The following is a 6,129-nucleotide window of genomic DNA, read 5'->3' as shown; positions in this document are numbered from 1 at the left end:
GGTCAATGATACACATGGTTGTAATTACTTGCTTTATGTCCTGTGAGCTTTCATTTTTGTTATCTACAGATAATGAAGGATACATTACTGAAATTACACAAACAACCTCCAATCCTCAAGTAGGTCATTACTACCTCTAAATCCTTGATGGATTTGCTGTAAAAACAGATGTTGCCTTTAACTAAGAAGAATGTTAATGGCATAACCTTGTTCAGCAGATGGCAATTGCCTAAATGTGTATAGCACAGAGCCCATTTACGGAGCTATATACTTTATGCAAATTTTCCAAAGCCTATCATTAGTCAGTCTTTGTCACTGCCCCTTTCCCCGTGTACTTGCTCTTTGGACTACTAGTGAACATACATCTCCACCACAATGGTGACGCCAAGGCTGAGTTTCACCTCTTATATTACCAAAAGTATTGGGACACCTACACGCGCATGAACTTTAATGGCATCCCAGCCTTAGTCCGTAAGGTTCAATATTGAGTTGGCCCACCCTTTGCAGCTATAACAGCTTCAACTCTTCTAAGAAAGCTGTCCACAAGGTTTAGGAGTGTGTCTAGGGGGATGTTTGAACATTCTTCCAGAAGCGCATTTGTGAGGTCAGGCAATGATGTGGACAAGGAGGCCTGGCTCGCAGTCTCCATTTTAATTCATCCCAAAGGTGTTCTGTCAGGTTGAGATCAGGGCTCTGTGCATGCCAGTCAAGTTCCCCCACCCCAAACTTGCTCATCCATGTCTTTATACACAATACACTGCCATGGATTGAAATCCTGCAGATTCTGTAAGGTCCCCCTTCTTAAAGCGGGGGTTCACCCTAAAAAAATATTTATTTTTTTCTACCATGCTATCCAGCATACTAGCGCAAGCTACAGTATGCCTTTATTTAATGTTTTTGCGCCGTACTCACAGTTTAATCCATTAGTTAAGTTTCAGACTCCCCGCAGGGAGTAGGCGTTCCTATGCAGAGGGGAACATGATTGACAGCCGGCTATGGCGCGTCACGCCTCCCGAAAATAGCCGAAATAGGACTTGGCTCTTCACGGCGCCTGCGCAGTCAGCTCCTAGTCTGTGCGCAGGCGCCGTATAGCGCCGTGAAGAGCCGAGTCCTACTCCGGCTATTTTCGGGAAGCGTGACGCGCCATAGCCGGCCGTCAACCATGTTCCCCTCTGCATAGGAACGCCTACTCCCCGTGGGGAGTCTGAAACGAAAGTAATGGATTAAACTGTGAGTACGGCGCAAAAAAAATAAAAATAAAGGCATACTGTAGCTCACACTAGTATGCTAAAATGGCATGGTAGAAACTTGTTTTTTAGGGTGAACCCTTGCTTTAAGAAGGCACATGTACAGGCCCATCTGAAGTTTGCCAATGAATATCTAAATCAGAGGTCCCCAACCCCTGTGCCATGGCCCGGTGCCAGGCCGTGGGCTGTTTGAAGCTGGGCTGTGAAGGCGGCATTGTCTGAGGTGGGGCGGCAGGTAAGCAGAAAGATGTAATAATTTCTTACTGCCCGCCCGCATCACTACTGTTCTACCCTCACAGTGGGGTCGTTACACAGCTGGGGGTGAGGCGGGGGAACAGAAAGATGAGATCATCTCTAACCGCCTGCCCCACATCTGCCCTGTCCTCCCTTACTCAGAACCAACCACTCCAGACCTGCCTCTGTGTTCTGTGGATTAATGCACACGCCTGTGCTGCCACCACTGCAGTGATAATCTGCATCTGGTGGCAGGTGACGTGGCAAGTGACAAACCGCATCTAGTGACGGCGACATGGCAAGTGACAATCCACCTCTGGTGGTGGGCGACGGGGCAAGGGACAAACTGTATCTGGTGGCAGGTGACGTAGCAAGTGACAAACCGCATCTTGTGGCAGGCGACGTAGCAAGTGATAACCCACACCTGGTGGCAGGTGACGTGGCAAGTGACAATCTGCATCTGGTGGCAGGCGACTTTGCAAGTTGAACTATTTCATTTCATATTACAATGGAATGATACAAATAATGTGTTTCAATCTCCCTCACACCAGATCACCAATGGTGTTATGATGATAAAGCGCTAACTCAATTTTCCCAACAAATTGCTTTGTGAAGAAAACGCATTACCAACCCCACGGGCCTTGGCACAATTTTTATCCACAACGCCAGTCCCCGGTGCCAAAAAGGTTGGGGACCACTGATCTAAATGATTCAGAGAAGGATTTGGAGAAAGTGCTGTGGTTAGATGAGACAAAAATTGAGCTCTTAAAATTGAGCTCCGCTTAAAATAGACTCTGCCTGACCCAATATGGCTGCTAGGCAACAAGGCAGCAGCATGCAATCGGTGACTCTGGAAATCATAGAGGAACCATGTTCCTCTTGACTTCCTCTCCCCCTGCTATGTGGCTTGGGTTGAGCACCACCTGCAGTGGAGAAAGAAGACTGCACCTGCCTACATGTCCAACTTAAAGGAGTTCTCTAAGCTAAAACTTTTAACCCCCGCTGTGCCCGGGCTGTAAAACTATACAAAATAAACTTTCACTTACCTGCCTACGATCCCCCGTTGTTCCGATATCGCCGTCCCGTTCTCCGGTCCCGGTCTGTTCCACTTCCTGCGGGTCGGTGACTCACAGTGCGCTCAGCCTATCAGCGGCAGAAGCAATGTCCCGTCGCGGCCGCTGATAGGCTGAGCGCACTGTGAGTCACCGACCCGCAGGAAGTGGAACAGACCGGGACCGGAGAACGGGACGGCGATATCGGAACAACGGGGGATCGTAGGCAGGTAAGTGAAAGTTTATTTTGTATAGTTTTACAGCCCGGGCACAGCGGGGGTTAAAAGTTTTAGCTTGGAGAACTCCTTTAATGGAACAAAAATAGCAGGGGGTTAAGCAACACTGTTTGCCAAAATATTACTTTAAAAAATAATGTAGACATAATTTTGGTTGGAAAACATGTCATAGTCACATTAACCAAAACATACTGACACTGCCAAACTTGGTATGGGTATCTAGGCTTCAGTGGCCTCCTCAGTGACCTCTGTTCTTGAGCAGGGTAATAAAGCAGAAAGTAAAATGCATGAAAATGATAATATGTGGATTAAATCGCAGGGAATGATTACTGGAATCTTCCTGTCTTCTAATCTTGGATTGGATCGGCCTCTAGCCCACCCCACCTTAGTTGATGCCTATGACAGACGAAACAGCAAAGCAGCAAAGAAAAATCATCCACTCATCTCGAGTATTGACCGGGTCGCTGCTAAAGCTTGATTAGCGATAGACAAATAATTTTTCTCAACTCACAAGGAAACATGCGGTGTGCTGATAGCCAATCAATAATCAGAACGAAGATACTCCTGCAAAGCACACACAAAGAGAAGACGTTCCTTATTACTGTCAATAAAATGAATTAAACTTCAACATGCCATAAGCACATTGCAGCTAATACAGATCGGGTCTTGTATTTTGAAGTGCCTGATCGTATTTATCAGGGCCGTCCTAATAGCACCATGGGCCCCTGGGCAACTTAATGCTCTGGGGCCCCTACAATGGAGGTAAACAGTCATCAAGTAGGTAGGAGGCAGACAAGCAGAGCTTCCCCCTAGCACTCTGACCCCTCTACAACCCAGATATCCCCCCAATACTCTGACCCCTCTACACCCCAGATATCCCCCAAGCACTCTGACCCCTCTACATCCCAGATATACCCCTAGCACTATGGCCCTCTACACCCCAGATATCCCCCCAGCACTCTGACCCCTCTACACCCCAGATATCCCCCCAAGCACTCTGACCACTCTACAACCCAGATATCCCCCCAGCACTCTGACCCCTCTACACCCCAGATATCCCCCCAGCACTCTGACCCCTCTACACCCTAGATATACCCCCAGTACTCTGACCCCTCTACACCCCAGATATCCCCCCCAGCACTCTGACCCCTCTACACCCCAGATATACCCCCAGTACTCTGACCCCTGTACACCCCAGATATCCCCCCCAGCGCTCTGACCCCTCTACAACCCAGATATCCCCCCCAGCACTCTGACCCCTCTACACCCCAGATATACCCCCATTACTCTGACCCCTCTACACCCCAGATATCCCCCAAGCACTTTGACCCCTCTACACCCCAGATATCCCCCTAGCACTCTAGCCCCTCTACATCCCAGATATACCCCTAGTACTCTGACCCCTCTACACCCCAGATATCCCCCTAGCACTCTGGCCCCTCTACACCCCAGATATACCCCCAGTACTCTGACCCCTCTACAACCCAGATATCCCCCCAACACTCTGACCCCTCTACACCCCAGATATCCCCCCAGCACTCTGACCCCTCTACAACTCAGATATCCCCCCAGCACTCTGACCCCTCTACACCCCAGATATACCCCCAGTACTCTGACCTCTCTACACCCCAGATATCCCCCAAGCACTTTGACCCGTCTACACCCCAGATATCCCCCTAGCACTCTCGCCCCTCTACATCCCAGATATACCCCCAGTACTCTGACCCCTCTACACCCCAGATATCCCCCTAGCACTCTGGCCCCTCTACACCCCAGATATACCCCCAGTACTCTGACCCCTCTACACCCCAGATATACCCCCAGTACTCTGATCCCTCTACACCCCAGATATCCCCCCAGCACTCTGACCCCTCTACACTCCAGATATACCCCCAGTACTCTGACCCCTCTACACTCCAGATATCCCCCCCAGCACTCTGACCCTTCTACAACCCAGATATCCCCCCAGCACTCTGACCCCTCTACACCCCAGATATACCCCCAGTACTCTGACCCCTCTACACCCCAAATACCCCCCAGCACTCTGACCCCTCTACACACCTGATGTCCCCCCCAGCACTCTGACCCCTCTACACCCTAGATATCCCCCCAGCACTGTAACCATATACCATAAGATACCTCTTGTATTGTGACCCCACTACATGCCTGATACCCCCTACACTGTGGCCTCTCTACATGCCTTCCTTCGAGTCCCAAACATTCAAGCTGCATGGGGAAGGGTCAGAGCATCACTGGCACTCCAGCCCTGCTCCTCCCTGCTGGCTGTGAAATAATAGGTATCATTCTGCACAGCCCAGTGCACCGCTGCCAGCCTTCCTCCCCTGTGTATCTATCACTCTCAGTGCCATCATGGGGCCCCCAATTTTGGGGCAGCGTGGGCTCAAGGACCAGCTGCTTTGGGGAAAGTGCAGGGGCCCCCCATGCAGCTGGGGCCACTGGGCAGTGCCCAGGTGTGCCCTAACATTAAGACAGCCCTGGTACTCATGTCTCTATAGCCCATAAAACAAATGTGATTATTTTTGTTATTATTTTTTTTAACCCTACATTCTGAATGGTTGCTATAGTCAACAGACCAAGTTGTGCTTTGAGAATATTTTAAGGTTCATGGAAGGCAACCCAGTTGCTAAAAGCTCAATTAATGAAGAGGGAGCTTCCTAAGGGGTGGTTCATTAGCAAAGTCACTGAAGCAGTTGCCTTGCAGTTAATCTGTAGACAGACTACGCCTTTCAAGCATTTACATATACTTAAAGTGGTTGTAAACCCTTTACAACGACTTTTACCTACAGGTAAACCTATAGCCACGGTTTAGGGGATATTTGCAAAAGAGTCGGGCGCCGATGTCAACGGCGCAGGCGCACTTTAGAAACCTTTAGAAACGGTGATCGTGTCATTTCTAAAGGAGTTTGTGCTGAGACTGGGGGGCTCCCGCGTGCATGCGCCGGAGCCGCGATACCCGGAAGGAAGAGGGTGAAAGATGGACGCTTCGTGGAGGTGAGGAAATCGGGGACATAGCAGGTTTCGGTTTCAGGTAAGTGACACATAATGGGCTACTATGCGATGCATAATAGCCCATTATGCGTTACATTTGCAGAGAAACAAAGAGGAAGTAAAACCCATCAGGGTTTACTTCCTCTTTAAAAAGCAATACATGAGCTTTAAGCTTTGAGCTTTAAAGTGGTAGTAAAACTCAAATAAAAAAAAAACCTTACCCCCTGCAAGGCAATGTTATAATGTGCTAGCATGCATCGCATACTAGCACATTATATGAAACTTACCTTAAAATTAATCCCTCCAGAGGCACTGTCACCACTGACAGGGCTTCTATTTTCACCCGGTCTT

This window comes from Rana temporaria, chromosome 11 (assembly GCF_905171775.1).
Source record: "Rana temporaria chromosome 11, aRanTem1.1, whole genome shotgun sequence".
In the NCBI taxonomy this organism is placed as follows: domain Eukaryota; kingdom Metazoa; phylum Chordata; class Amphibia; order Anura; family Ranidae; genus Rana; species Rana temporaria.
This window is presented reverse-complemented; position numbering follows the sequence as displayed.